The sequence below is a fragment of the Schistocerca americana genome, chromosome 4 (genome assembly GCF_021461395.2).
Source record: "Schistocerca americana isolate TAMUIC-IGC-003095 chromosome 4, iqSchAmer2.1, whole genome shotgun sequence".
Classification (NCBI taxonomy): Eukaryota; Metazoa; Arthropoda; class Insecta; order Orthoptera; family Acrididae; genus Schistocerca; species Schistocerca americana.
Genome location: NC_060122.1, coordinates 794,099,675 through 794,116,044, shown reverse-complemented (window position 1 = coordinate 794,116,044; position 16,370 = coordinate 794,099,675). Strand labels below are relative to the sequence as shown.

The 16,370-nt window shown below is 43.7% G+C and overlaps 1 protein-coding gene and 1 non-coding gene across 2 annotated transcripts in view; one reads left to right on the top strand and one right to left on the bottom strand.

The window, feature by feature from the left end:
- LOC124613807 (lysine-rich arabinogalactan protein 19-like) overlaps positions 1-16,370 on the bottom strand; it is a 407,024-nt gene that overhangs the window by 136,496 nt on the left and 254,158 nt on the right. The gene's annotated exons all lie outside the window — the stretch shown is intronic.
- Trnaw-cca lies at positions 4,381-4,452 on the top strand. The gene has a single exon. It is a non-coding gene; the product is annotated as a tRNA-Trp (tRNA).

Below are 16,370 nucleotides of genomic sequence, written 5' to 3'. Positions count from 1 at the left end.
GAAAATTAAAGTGACCTTTGGAGAAAAGAGACCCACTTGTACGAATATCAAGAGCTCAGGTGGAAACGCAGTTCTGAGCAAAGAAGGGAAAGGAAAAAGGTTGAAGGAGTATATAGAGGGTCTATACAAGTGCGATGTATTTGCGGGCAGTATTATGGAAATGGAAGAGGATGTAGCTGAAGATGAAATGGGAGATATGCTACTGTGTGAAGAGTTTGACAGAGCACTGAAAGACCTGAGTCGAAACAAGGCCCCGGGAGTAGACAGCATTCCATTAGAACTACTGACGGCCTTGGGAGAGCCAGTCCTGACAAAACTCTACCATCTGGTGGGCAAGATGTACGAGACAGGCGAAATACCCTCAGACTTTAAGAAGAATATAATAATTCCAATCCCAAAGAAAGCAGGTGTTGACAGATGTGAAAATTACCGAACTATCAGTTTAATAAGTCACGGCTGCAAAATACTAACGCGAATTCTTTACAGAGGAATGGAAAAACTGGTAGAAGCCGACCTCCGGGAAAATATGTTTGGATTCCGTAGAAATGTTGGGACACGTGAGGCAATACTGACCCTGCGACGTATCTTAGAAGACCGATTAAGGAAAGGCAAACCTACGTTTCTAGCATTTGTAGACTTAGAGAAAGCTTTTGACAATGTTGACTGGAATACTCTCTTTCAAATTCTAGAGGTGGCAGGGGTAAAATACAGGGATCGAAAGGCTATTTACAATTTGTACAGAAATCAGATGGCAGTTATAAGATTCGGGGGGGGGGGGGGCATGAAAGAGAAGCAGTGGTTGGGAAGGGAGTGAGACAGGGTTGTAGCCTCTCCCCGATGTTATTCAATCTGTATGTTGAGCAAGCAGTAAAGGAAACAAAAGAAAAATTCGGTGTAGGAATTAAAATCCATGGAGAAGAAATAAAAACATTGAGATTCGTCAATGATATTGTAATTCTGTCAGAAACACCAAAGGACCTGGAAAAGCAGTTTAATGGAATGGACGGTGTCAGTAATGTTTAAGCCTTAGCATACGAGAAGATAGTCATAAAGCTTTAACGACGCAAATTTAATTTTGCGGTATGATGATTAAAGTTTTGCCCGTTTGCAGGTACATCGCCGCAGTTCGGAGAAGGAAATTAGTTTTACGTCTCATCGACAACGAAGTCAGTAGAGACGGAGCACAAGCTAGGATTAAGGAAGAATGGAGAAGGAAATGGCCGTGCCTCTTTAAAGGAACCATCCCTGAAAGCGGTTTAGGGAAACCACACGAAACCGAAATCAGGATGGAACCGTCGTCCTCCCAAATGCGAGTCCAGTGTGCTAAATAAACCCTGCGCCACCTCGCTATCGCCGCAGTTCGGATACGCCTTTAAATCGCCGCGCCACACTACCATGACACGACATAATGAAACAGTGCAGGCTATCTCCACTCTGTCAACAGATTCTGCAATTTTGTTTTGGAGTGCCAAGGTACTGAGGCACGGCGATCTGAAGGTGAAACCAAACTGTAGGTATGTACCTGCAAACGAGCAAAGAATTAACAAAGCAAATTATTTTTTTCAAGGTGATATTTAAGACTTTGTGACTACCCAGCGTGTTGAACAATTCAATACCAGTGGCTGTTCGGATCATTATTAACTCTACGGTAGGCCTAGATAATCTCCACGGGTTATTTGCTGTTTCCAAGTAGAATTTACGCTCCCCTTTGCTAGCACAAAGATTCGTTACTTTCAATTTCCTGTGACGGCACTACACTGGGAGGAACGCTAAGCCATTAACCATCGCATCACGCGTTCGCAACGGGCGTAGAGCTCCCGGAAGACTGACGCCCGGCCGCGAGCCGAGGTCACGTGATACAGTTAGCGGCGCCTCCTAGCGGGACGGCGGCGCACCATCTTCCGGTGCAAATGTCAAGGAGAACCGGCGCAGCCGAATTCCTACGTTAACGAGCCGGCAGCCGTTGCCGCGGCCTCTTTTACGTCAACATTCACTGCGCCTGCGCAATACACGTGTTTCTGCACAGCGCTCGCTGCGCCGGCGCGCGGCTGCGGGATTTCGTTCCACTCAGCGAGTCTAATGCTACGGGCTTGTTGACGTCAATAATATTCTAAACGCGCTATAAAGTGGCGACCAAAGCAGCCGTCGGCACAGAGATTTGTTTGAACAACGCAGAAAGTGACTAAGCATGAACCAGTTGGATGTTATGTTGGCGCTTCGTCGATCTGCCTACAATATTACCAATCACACTGCGTACGTAAACAGTGAAACCGAAACGAAGCGAAAATGTGGATGTACAGGACAGTACTGCGTGAGGTGATTTACAGTCTCGGTATGGTTTGTTCTTTTTTTCTCACACATGCAGACTTCGACTGTGATGTAAGTTATGTTAACTGGACACGACAGACTGTAGGCTCACAAATAAAATGGCTGCCGAGTCACGATTGCTAACAAACAGGTTGCTGTCTAATATTAGCACTTTCAATGTACTTTTGTCGCGATGACCAGAAGCAGCTTAAACTGACAAGAGCTGCGGTATTAACTAATTCACTCAGCATTAATTCGTTCGTCGCGTTTCGTAGATCCGAAGACACAGGAGAAATTGTCAAATTAGACCTGTAAGTATGTAAGTGCCTGTAGAGATGTGTGTGTGTGTGTGTGTGTGTGTGTGTGTGTGTGTGTGCGTGTGTGTGTGAAATCTTATGGGATTTAAGTGCAAAGGTCACCGGTCCCTAAGCTTACACACTACTTAACCTAAATTTCCTAAGGACAAACACACACACCCATGCCCGAGGGAGGACTCGAACCTCCGCCGGGACCCTGTAGAGATGAATTACGTTTTTATTTGTTCTGAAACAGTAATATCATGACAGCCAATATCATTTTGTAAAAAGGAGCAACGGATGAATAAAACTGCTTCTGTGTCTAGACAAACGGATGTGTTATGATTCCGTTAATCACAAGTTCCCTAAGCGTATCAGCATCCAGCAGTTTGAAGAACGCAGAAAGTGACTTCTTTCAGAAACTGCTCATTCTTTAAATGACTCAGCGTCATGGAAATCTGTCTAGAGGAATTACTAGGTAGATGGATACGACTTAATGTCAAGTGAGCAGACATCCCAATGTGGCCGGGATAGTTTCGGCTTTTGGAATCCAGCTCCCTTGTCCCCAATGGGTTCTCCCAGGACATCTAAGAGTTCTGACTTTTAAAAATCAGATCAGATTTTCGGTAATGTGAGATTTCAAAATATAAGAGTGTGTTAACTATGCAGCATGGGCCACTCCTCAGCAAATAGAGAAATAAAGCATAGAAAAAACTGCCACTAATATGCATTGGGTACAAATGTTCTAGCACTTGATATCCAAACATATATCTTATGAAAATAAGATAATCTTATGAAAATAAGTTAATTAATCTTATTAACAGATATCGCCGCGAAAGCATGCATTCGAATATATATCTTATGAATATATTTCTAAGTTTGTGGGATTTATGTTACTTATGTCTTCCCGGTACGGATGCACCTGTCGAGCGTGTCTTTTCTTTGATGAAAATTATACGGACATCAACAAAACTCTGAAAATACAGGCTTTGAAAGCAATACTGATGGTGAAAATTAATTTCAAATACAGTTGTTCTTAAACTGAAAGGGAACCACATTTCTGCTTAGTGAAATTCATACATCACAGAAGTTAGAGGCATGAATAACTGAGTGTAAAAGGTGTGTGTGGATACCTAAGCAAGTGCTGTGTTCTGCTTCCTAACTTTTACAATATAAGTGTTATACAATAATTATGCACAAACTATGAATGCGCCTGTGTTTTAAATTATGTTTGTTGTATCATCATTTGATGCCTACTACTCATTTCGTTGTAAGTTTTAATAATGTATGGTAATATCAGAGCATTCTTGCATTCCAAGATGCCAGCAATTGTAAAGTTGGTCCCTGCTTCGGATCCCGTATGCATGGTCACCTTATTTCAGGTGTTCTTACAGCATTGAGAAACTGTGACTTTGAGCAGCGTTCGTTCGCGCGGAACTCCCGCATGGTAATTAGCGTGAAGACTCCAACAAAGGCGATAATTATCTGCCACAGACGTCCGACAATGGAAGTCAATTACGGCAGGTATCACAAAGCGTATAACACCAATGAAGCATGTGTCCTAAGCAACAGATATAATATATTACCTGTGAGCAGATTTCTGCTTCAAAAGTACGCTTCAATTCTTTCTCATTTCCCCGTTTTCCAGAAATTACATCTCATTTGCAATTTATATCTCGTCCGTCCTTAAACGATTATCCAATATTTCTTTATGGGGAACAGCTCAAAATTCATAAAATCGTATATGAGCATGTATTAAAGCTTGTTACAAACGGATGACTCCGTGGCGCAACGGTAGCGCGTCTGACTCCAGATCAGAAGGTTGCGTGTTCAAATCACGTCGGGGTCAAAATATTTTAATATCGCTATGTGAAGCAATGATCTAATGTATTTCATAACGTGACAAAATATGAATATTATATACATTTTTACATATGTGAACAACAACAAAGTCAGCTGTAACATATTCGTAACCTACCGACGTTTGTATATGTTTCAGGAATAATGAAAGAAAACACCTAATGAGGATCCCACATATGTTGTGCAGCATGATGGAGTGTTAAACAGAACAATATTTGTGTTCTTACAATCAATAATGATAGAATTCGAGACTCAGTCGAATCACTTATATCCAAGTATGAAACCACATATGCAGCTACAGGACTTAACGACACACGTATGAAGAAAGTTAATTACAAGTGGAATAAAATGCTTGCCAGTTTTCGTCGAAAACAGCAGACAATAAGTCTGTCGACAAAAATGTGTGTTCTTCAATTTCATTTTAAGCTCTTTTTACGTCCCTAATTGGAAGTTTTCCCCCCTCTTTACAGACTTCAAATGCACATGATGTATGTGTCAGTAAAATGAAGAATAAGGAATGAGACGGTGAGAGACATAGTTAAGGAGGACCCCTTGCAAGAAACCACCGAGAAAACGTGGTTAAGGTGGTGTGGACGTGTTAAAAGAATGGGAGGTGGCTGGATATCAAGTCAAGCTCATGAAAAGTCATTAGCTGGCAAGAGACAGAAGGATGGTTGAAACGATTGAATGTGTGAAGGAGAGAGGAGAAGAGTGAGATAAAGTGGAGAGGGAGGAATGGAGGACGACTGGAAAAAATGAAGATGCTTATTTTGCAAGCAGAGCCTGCCAGCGGCTGGAATCTGCGCAAGATGAAAATGGATTAGCGTTTTGAAACTGTCTCAACGAAGTTTCATTTTTGTATTTGTTCTCTTTCCACAAGAAGCAGCTAGCCTTAGTGTGCACATCCCTGGCTCTTTTGTATGGATTCTTTAAATTGGAGCGTATTCTGTCCTCCTCCAGGCAGTTAGTCCATTCAGTGTCAACCGGCACTAAGAGAGCTCTGACATTTACGGCTAAAAACCACGAACAAGTATCAAAAGTGCGTCTTTGTGACAGTTTCCTGCGCAAGGAGGATAGTTTCGTCAGGATAGAAATTTTATCGGTGATTGAAGGTGAATTTTTGAGTTTGAGAACTACGTAAAGAAGAAGAAAAATTAACTGCGAGCCTTTTCTAGAAGTGTGTGAAGTGACATCTTGCTGGATGTCATAGTATGGTTTATATTTCAGGTCATGCAGGGTTTATTCCAATTTGATTTTAAGAGATTTCGCCTTGCTGACGTTAATAGCGTTTATTCCATTGACTTTTTTACGCATTGACATGCAGCTACGTTTATATAGTTTATCTAGTTTATGTTTAGTGTCTACGCAGATATGGCAGGTCTGGTGTAATGCTATATTATGTAGTTTCGATTTCACATTTATTTGTATTTGTATCTTTCGATCACAGAACAGATCTGGCGATGGTGACCGCAGACCAAAATTCATGTAAAGAGCGAGATGGCGCAGTGGTTACCACACTGTACTCGCATTCGGGAGGACGACGGTTCAAACCCGCGTACGGCCATCCTGTTTTAGGTTTTCCGTGATTTCCCTAAATCGCTTCAGGCAAATGCCGGGATGGCTCCTTTGAAATGGCACGGCCGACTTCTTCAACATCCTTTTCTAATCCAATGGGACCGATGACCTCGCAGTTTCGTCCCCACAACAAAGTCAATCAACCAAAGAGTCAACCAACTGATGTACGTTTGCAATCAAGCACTACGGTTAAAAAATGTTGAGCGCCTCAACAATAACAAATAGTGCAGGAACGTGGAGTGCAGTATCCGCAGCTGTTGTCTGGCGTGGGAAGCTAAGCACGAGGCGCGCGGACCAGCATCCTAAGAGGGATTCCCTGCCCATCGGCGACCTACTAAGCGCTCATAACATGAGCGACCTTCGCTGTGAAGTGTGACGTAAGCTAAGCAAAGTTTCACGCGTAGGCAACTTACTTACGTAAGCCTGGTAAGCGATAGGCAGCACCAGAGCCAATTCAGTGCTCTTTGGGAGGCATTCCGCAAATACAAGGAATGTCTCTCCTTCTTAACGCATTTGTGTTGAAAATATGCACTTGTTGCCTCTAGCGGAGCAGATGACACATACTCAACATTTAATTTCTGTTATTAGTTGCACGTACTCTTTTTCACGAGAAATAGAGAAGGATTAATCTTATTCTGCACCTAGACATTTCCAGAAACACTTCCGAAAGTCAGTTTGAAGTCTCGCTTTTGATTCCAGTCGGTTTATCTTTCTAGAAGTTGGATAGGTTCACAAGAGACGAAACAAACTGGTTTGCCCGCGAATATCGATTCCTAACGCTCTGCCCACACAAAGAAACACAGTTTCGTGAATACTAGTCTTGAATAATGTTGGTGTTACTCTGATTTACGCCTCAATGAATCTGTTCTCGGCTACACAAAAGGCAATTGTTTTTGCAGGCGACAGGTCGCTGTCAAAACATGTCTTGTCCTTCGCAGGTTGATTGTTAAGGAGAGATACTCTGGCCTTAGCTTCCTCGCACAAAGAGAATGCTGTCATGCTCGAGGTACAAGATTTACCTCGCTCTAGCAGTGCTGTCGTCTCTCGTCGTTACCATTGTTGTCCTTACATTTGTGGTAAATTGAGTCAGAAGATTAATTTTAATTTTAATAATGAACAGCCTCAGTTGCACCGTTTACCTAGAAATTACCTAGATTTCAGTCGAGATAACGCAACCTTCTTCAGAATACAATATCTGTCGTTTTTTTTTCTAAAAAAAAAAATCTTTATTTCCTTTCATAATAGTTATACAATAATGACCCACCACCTTAATGATTAGTGGGTCCTACATTCCTAAATTTACAATAGCAGCTATACATTTTTCTTGACTTAACTACAGACAGTTCAACAATTTCAACTAGGCAGACTACTTCTTAGTTTACTATCTAACATAATTTCTAATTACTACTACTAGTTAATACTAACTGCCTGCAGCGTTACATTGTGCCAGTTAATGATATAAACCTACTTGATGCCCTGCTCATAGAGCTAATCCCTATGAGCGAGCCCCTGGCACAGGGCCGGCAAGGGTTAAATTATCGCTGCAGGTTCCTAACTTACTATCCTATTCTAATTACTACGTCTACTTTCTAATCTATGTCATAATCGGTGCGTTGTCTTGATCAGGATTTGCCCCAGTCCCCCTGGTCCTGGTCGTGGCGGATTCCAACTGTAAGTCGACCTGTCCACGAACCGGCGGTATGGGATCGTTTGTCCATAGTGGACATCGTCAAGCTAAATATACAAATCCATGAATTATCGTCAGAATGTAATCTGGCACTGCGTCGGCCCCACTTCGCGACCGCGATGCGACAGCCACGAGTACAGCAGTTAAAATTAATATTTATACAGTTGCTGACAGGGCCGCGAAATGTTGAAGATATCTAGAGTCAGAAGAATTCTTCTGGAATCCACACTGAAAATAGGTTCCTGTGTTTCTCTAAGTGGGTTCCCTCGTATATGTGGACGTCTTACCTGCACGCGCTTCTGTTTTCCAGGATAGACGTGATGACTACCCGTCCCCTCACGTAACCGAATCTACCTGCCCCATAATATTCACCACGGTTGTAGATTTAGATGCTTCAAGGGCCTCCTAGATTTTTCAATAATACGGTGGGTTGACCACGTACTTTGGTATCACGACAGAATTCTTTTGTTAAAGCCACCAGTTCCTAAGAGTTGAGCATAAAGGACCAGATTACTTCATTGTGTCTGATAGGTTCCATTATGAATTAGCGTCTTCATGGTTCTAGAACCATCACAGTTACACACTATCAAAGAGATGGTTCAAATGGCTCTGAGCACTACGGGACTTAACTTCTGAGGTCATCAGTCCCCTAGAACTTAGAACTACTTAAACCTAGCTAACCTAAGGACATCACACACATCCATGCCCAAGGCAGGATTCGAAACTGCGACCGTAGCGGCCGCGCGGTTCCAGACTGTAGCGCCTAGAATCGCTCGGCCACTTCGGCCGGCTATCAAAGAGAGGGCCCATAACATTCTATTAGTAACGACTATCTAATGCTAAAGTGCTGTACTTACGCTTGCAAAGTATACATACGGACGAAGTAGAATCAGCAGCAAAAGCGGTACTTTGATAAAAATTGTTTCAGCAGCTGTCTACTGGCGACAAAAAGCTGACAACCAGCTAAATGGTTTAAAAATGGGTAAAATGGCTCTGAGCACTATGAGATTTAAAATCTGAGGTCATCTGTCCCCTAGAACTTAGACCTACTTAAACCTAAGGACATCACACACATCAATGCCCGAGGCAGGATTCGAACCTGCGACCGTAGCGGTCGCGCGTTTCCAGACTGAAGCACCTAGAACCGCTCGGCCACTTCTGCCGGCACCAGCTAAATGTATGAGACGTTAGAACTAAGTGCTGCTGTTGAAATTTGTTCACTTCGTAGTATGTACTTCGTCTTTGGGCTTTTCTAAAACCATAGAAGCTAATCTATATTGCATTTGCACGTACGAAGGTAAAATCTGTAGCTGTTACTCATTGAACTGTAATAATCAATTTGGAATCAGTATTTTCAGGACAGAAAAGAGTTATCCTACAGATGAAGGATGGTGTGAGTACGAGCTGGTCAGCTGGTGCGTTTACTGGGACTTAACACACGGAACCGCTTGCGTGCGAGGTCGCAGAAGGCCACTGTATGTCGCAGAAGGCCACGGTATTCGACGCCTCACATATTGGTTACCATGCAACCACCGAATTGGCTGCTAATGGCAACAGGGGCGGGACTGGAGATATTCAGTAGTGAGCACAGCCATGAGGCTACGGTGCGTATTTCAACTGCTTGGTCGACGAGTAACTCAGAACGGTGCTACAGTGCTAGCAGTGTTGATACAGAGCAGAGCAATGGCAACGTAAACAAAGCAAACACTGCATTATAACCAGAACAACGATTGCCGAAGTTGGCATTTCGTCAGAAAGGAACTCAAGGAATTTCGCAGAGTGAGAAAGAAGTAGCAGATGAAATATTAACGCTTGAATCAGTGGAATGTGTGGTGTCGTATACGCCCGACTGCGTGGAAAATGTACATGAGGAGTACAGCAATGACGATATGGGTTTAACAAGTTAAAGTAATATAGAAACAAGTGTCGAACCATGTACAGGGTTATTACAAATGATTGAAGCGATTTCACAGCTCTACAAGAAATTTATTATTTGAGATATTTTCACAATGCTTTGCACACACACACAAAAACTCAAACAGTTTTTTTAGGCATTCACAAATGTTTGATATGTGCCCCTTTAGTGATTCGGCAGACATCAAGACGATAATCAAGTTCCTCCCACACTCGGCGCAGCATGTCCCCATCAATGAGTTCGAAAGCATCGTTGATGCGAGCTCGCAGTTCTGGCACGTTTCTTGGTAGAGGAGGTTTAAACACTGAATCTTTCACATAACCCCACAGAAAGAAATCGCATGGGGTTAAGTCGGGAGAGCGTGGAGGCCATGACATGAATTGCTGATCATGATCTCCACCACGACCGATCCATCGGTTTTCCAATCTCCTGTTTAAGAAATGCCGAACATCATGATGGAAGTGCGGTGGAGCACCATCCTCTTGAAAGATGAAGTCGGCGCTGTCGGTCTCCAGTTGCGGCATGAGCCAATTTTCCAGCATGTCCAGATACACGTGTCCTGTAACGTTTTTTTCGCAGGAGAAGAAGGGGCCGTAAACTTTAAACCGTGAGATTACACAAAACACGTTAACTTTTGGCGAATTGCGAATCTGCTGCACGAATGCGTGAGGATTCTCTATCGCCCAGATTCGCACATTGTGTCTGTTCACTTCACCATTAAGAAAAAAATGTTACTTCATCACTGAAAATAAGCTTCGCACTGAACGCATCCTCTTCCATGAGCTGTTCCAACCGCGCCGAAAATTCAAAGCGTTTGACTTTGTCATCGGGTGTCAGGGCTTGTAGCAGTTTTAAACGGTAAGGTTTCTGCTTTAGCCTTTTCCGTAAGATTTTCCAAACCGTCGGCTGTGGAACGTTTAGCTTCCTGCTTGCTTTATTCGTCGACTTCCACGGGCTACGCATGAAACTTGCCCGCACGCGTTCAACCGTTTCTTCGCTCACTGCAGGCCGACCCGTTGATTTCCCCTTACAGAGGCATCCAGAAGCTTTAAACTCCGCATGCCATCGCCGAATGGAGTTAGCAGTTGGTGGATCTTTGTTGAACTTCGTCCTGAAGTGTCGTTGCACTGTTATGACTGACTGATGTGAGTGCATTTCAAGCACGACATACGCTTTCTCGGCTCCTGTCGCCATTTTGTCTCACTGCGCTCTCGAGCGCTCTGGCGGCAGAAACCTGAAGTGCGGCTTCAGCTGAACAAAACTTTATGAGTTTTTCTACGTATCTGTAGTGTGTCGTGACCACATGTCAATGAATGGAGCTACAGTGAATTTATGAAATCGCTTCAGTCATTTGTAATAGCCCTGTAGTTGATCATCCTTGTCGGCCAGGGAGCGACAAATTCCGTCTCCAGTGAAACGTAGTAAAGGATAATTATTGCCTAAGGAGAGGGTAGTAAACTTAATGATGTACATGGAAGATCATCCGCAGCATAGTAAAAAAAAATTAGGAACAGATTTCGAGAAAGTCCGCAGCCATATGACCGTGTAGAGGGTAGGAAAAACTACGGATACTCGAGGGAGGACAGGGCGCCCTTGTTACAGACACTGGTGTTTGGGCGTTTAGAGGGTGCTCGATACAACTTGCAGAATGTGCATGATAGTCACCTACGACGTTATACACATTAAATTGCGCGTGACATAGATTACAACAATTTCAAGGGAAGCAGTGAAAGGCTGCATAATTTCGAGCAGTGCTACAGAATTGGAAGACGTAAGATAACGAAATTTCAAATAAAGTGTCAACTTGACGATGAACAGCAAACAGCAGAATCAGATCAGCTAACGTCAATGCTTTAACGCATTCGTATGCAATTATGCCGACCATTAATGTTGTTGGTAAATCGGCTGGGAAGTTATGTGTTGTGCTGCGAGAAGGTGGATATGCTCAGTCCCCTACGATTCTCTCTTTTGCAAGGGCGGTAGGGAATATTTACGTCACAGCATGTAAGAGGGGGGAGGGGGGTAAGAGAACTACAGCAACAGCATGAGTTCAAAAATGGTTCAAATGGCTCTGCGCACTATGGGACTCAACTGCTGAGGTCATTAGTCCCCTAGAACTTAGAACTAGTTAAACCTAACTAACCTAAGGACATCACAAACATCCATGCCCGAGGCAGGATTCGAACCTGCGACCGTAGCGGTCTTGCGGTTCCAGACTTCAGCGCCTTTAACCGCACGGCCACTTCGGCCGGCTAACAGCATGAGTACTGCTTTTGGCCAACAGCTGGTCAAAATAACTACTTTCTGCTTGATTCCTGCTCAGTGTTTAAAAATCATATTCCTTTAGAGGAAACTATCCCTCCTGAAAAGTGTGTCATATTGCAATTCATATTACCTGGAATCATTGGACAGATTCAGCTTCTGGAAGTTTGTTTTTCCCCTGCCTATAAAACATATTATCGCACTGTCTGCAGCTACGCCTTAAAGAATAACCAGTTCCACGACAAGCTCCACGACAGACTGTTTAGCATTTGGTTGCTCGCCATTACATTCCGTCAATTCTTATCACCCCGTTGCAGCAATGTGATCCTATGTGCATTCTAATGAGTGGATACCTAGATTAATGTCCTGCACGGTTTGCAACTCCCAAGGAGTTCGCCTTCGCTCTTGATGGTGCGAACCTCTGTGATCACTGTCGTGCACCATTTTTGATTCGGTGTTGGTGGTGCAGATTAATTGTTTGTTTTGAACATTTCTTGAATGTCTATGGTATCTATTTTGTGAAGTGTAATACGTACATCCGATTGGAGGTCGATCTCTGCATCTCCCAAACGCTCATTTTCGGTACCCCTCCTCATGCTCATGGTGAGTTTTAACAGCTAATATTGTTCTTCTGATAAATGATAACGTGGCACTTTCAAATGAGCCTTACTAAAGATTGAACTTGCTAAGTTGGAATTCCGCCGGAGGTTCGAGTCCTCCCTCGGGCATTGGTGTGTGTGTTGTCCTTAGCATAAGTTAGTTTAAGTAGTGTGTAAGTCTAGTGACCGATGACCTCAGCAGATTGGTCCCTCAGAAATTCACACACATTTGAACTTTTTTTTTTAAGTCGAAATTACGGGATGAAATCGGAATAGAATACATAGAGGACAAGCAAATGCAGCTTTCGTCATCGTTCGGACTTTGGGAAAGGTCGAGTCATAGGAACAAGGGACGTGAAAGCGTTACACCGACAGAGGGCCCAGGCAGTTGGCTGTAGAACGGGTGGTGACGATGTAGACTCAGTGCAACAGGACCAAGCAGGGTCCTTCCAGAAAGAGCACACCGAGAAAAGAACGGAGAACCGTTCTACTGCCTCTCACGACTAGAAGGATGGCAGTAGCTGGAAACCAGACGAAGTGTGCAGACACAGTGTCACCTTGAACCACTGGGAGCTAATTGGTCGTAGCCGGAATGGTATCTCGAATTGCCTTACGTCGCTTATTGAGGACACTGTAGCACAGACGACAGTGACTTTCGTGATGTGGAAGCGCATTCCACTGGGACGTGCGGTGGTGTTCAGCGAAGGGTGTCGCTTTTGTTTGTGTAGACCAGATCTCCGTCATCTTATCCGTAGAGGTTCAAAATGGTTTAAATGGCTCTGAGCACTATGGGACTTAACTTCTGAGGTCAATAGTCCCCTAGAACTTAGAACTACTTAAATCTAACTAACCTAAGGACGTCACACACATCCATGCCCGAGGCAGGATTCGAACCTGTGACCTCAGCGGTCGCGCGGTTCCAGACTGTAGCGCCTAGAACCGCTCGGCCACCCCGGCCGGCTATTCATAGATGTTCTGGTGGAAGTAAGGTTACACGAACCACCGATTTTCCAGACCCACACCTCTCCAGGTCCTGTAAAGACGCTATTGGACACGACGATAGAACCGGTTTAGCAGCTGTTGAAGGGAGGACGAATGTTCCACAGTATACGGTAAGAGTGGTAAAATCTTCACAACCACAGCACCAACTCGCATATTTTAGCACAATAATGCAAGACCTCACACTGCAGTTCACACCACAAACGGCTTGAGGAATGTACAGTCTCTTCACTGGCCTGTCCGGTTTCCTGATTTTGCCTGGGATGCGATGGGGAGACGTATACGTTCACTCCAACTTCTAGTCAGCAGTCGGGGTGTCGCTGCTTCCATACCACAACTGATCTAAACCTACATGATTACTCTGCAATTCACATTTAAGTGCTTGGCAGAGGGTTCATCGAACCACAATCATACTATCTCTCTACCATTCCGCTCCCGAACAGCGCGCGGGAAAAACGAACACCTAAACCTTTCTGTTCGAGCTCTGATTTCTCTTATTTTATTTTGATGATCATTCCTACCTATGTAGATTGGGCTCAACAAAATATTTTCGCATTCGGAAGAGAAAGTTGGTGACTGAAATTTCGTAAATAGATCTGGCCGCAATGAAAAACGTCTTTGCTTTAATGACTTCCATCCCAACTCGCGTATCATATCTGCCACACTCTCTCCCCTATTACGTGATAATAGAAAACGAGCTGCCCTTTTTTGCATCATTTCGATGTCCTCCATAAGTCCCGCCTGGTAAGGATCCCACACCGCGCAGCAATATTCTAACAGAGGACGAACGAGTGTAGTGTATGCTGTCTCTTTAGTGGACTTGTTGCATCTTCTAAGTGTCCTGCCAACGAAACGCAACCTTTGGCTCGCCTTCCCCACAATATTATCTATGTGGTCTTGCCAGCTGAATTTGTTCGTGATTTTAACACACAGGTACTTAGTTGAATTGACAGCCTTGAGAATTGTACTATTTATCGAGTAATCGAATTCCAACGGATTTCTTTTGGAACTCATGTGGGTCACCTCACACATTTCGTTATTTAGCGTCAACTGCCACCTGCCGCACCATACAGCAATCTTTTCTAAATCGCTTTGCAACTGATACTGGTCTTCGGATGACCTTACTAGACGGTAAATTACAGCATCATCTGCGAACAACCTAAGAGAACTGCTCAGATTATCACCCAGGTCATTTATATAGATCAGGAACAGCAGAGGTCCCAGGACGCCTCCAAGGGGAACACCTGATATCACTTCAGTTTTACTCGATGATTTGCCGTCTATTAATACGAACTGCGACCTTCCTGACAGGAAATCACGAATCCAGTCGCACAACTGAGACGATACCCCGTAGGCCCGCAGCTTGATTAGACGTCGCTTGTGAGGAACGGTGTCAAAAGCTTTCCGGAAATCCAGAAATACGGAATCAACTTGAGATCAAATGGTTCAAATGGCTCTGAGCACTATGGGACTTAACATCTATGGTCATCAGTCCCCTAGAACTTAGAAGTACTTAAACCTAACTAACCTAAGGACATCACACAACACCCAGTCATCACGAGGCAGAGAAAATCCCTGACCCTGCCGGGTATCGAACCCGGGAACCCGGGCGTGGGAAGCGGGAACGCTACCGCTCGACCACGAGCTGCGGACAACTTGAGATCCCCTGTCGATAGCGGCCATTACTTCGTGCGAATAAAGAGCTAGCTGCGTTGCACAAGAACGATGTTTTCTGAAGCCTTGCTGATTGCGTATCAATAGATCGTTCCCTTCGAGGTCACTCATAATGTTTGAATACACTATAACTGGAATGAATATTTAACCATTTAACACCTGTTATGTGATGAACACCTCCACAAAGTTTAATACATAGCGGAGTCTGTCTTCATGGTGTAGCAGACTTCATTCACGTCAGTGTAAATTAATGACAAAATTAAATGTTAGTAATACTGAGGGAGTTATAAAATGAAATAGGCAGGTCTAGTGCTCATGTTGTTGTTGTTGTGGTCTTCAGTCCTGAGACTGGTTTGATGCAGCTCTCCATGCCAATCTATCCTGTGCAAGCTTTTTCATCTCCCAGTACCTACTGCAACCTACATCCTTCTGAATCTGCTTAGTGTATTCATCTCTTGGTCTCCCTCTACGATTTTTACCCTCCACGCTGCCCTCCAATACTAAATTGGTGATCCCTTGATGCCTCAGAACATGTCCTACCAACCGATCCCTTCTTCTGGTCAAGTTGTGCCACAAACTTCTCTTCTCCCCAATCCTATTCAATACTTCCTCATTAGTTATGTGATCTACCCATCTAATCTTCAGCATTCTTCTGTAGCACCACATTTCGAAAGCTTCTATTCTCTTCTTGTCCAAACTATTTATCGTCCATGTTTCACTTCCATACATGGCAACACTCCATACGAATACTTTCAGAAATGACTTCCTGACACTTAAATCAATACTGGATGTTAACAAATTTCTCTTCTTCAGAAACGCTTTCCTTGCCATTGCCAGCCTACATTTTATATCCTCTTTACTTCGACCATCATCAGTTATTTTGCTCCCCAAATAGCAAAACTCCTTTACTACTTTAAGTGCCTCATTTCCTAATCTAATTTCCTCAGCATCACCCGACTTAATTAGACTACATTCCATTATCCTTGTTTTGCTTTTGTTGATGTTCATCTTATATCCTCCTTTCAAGACACTGTGCTCATATAAAACACAAAAGCAGAGAGGGAGAATAAGCAAGGAAACTGAGCTCTGGCAAACCGTAGAAGAAGGGATACATTCGCTAGCACTAATTAATTCGACACAGTGGCTAGAAGTATGTAGTACATTTTATAGAAGACTACGAGTTACATGCTACAGAG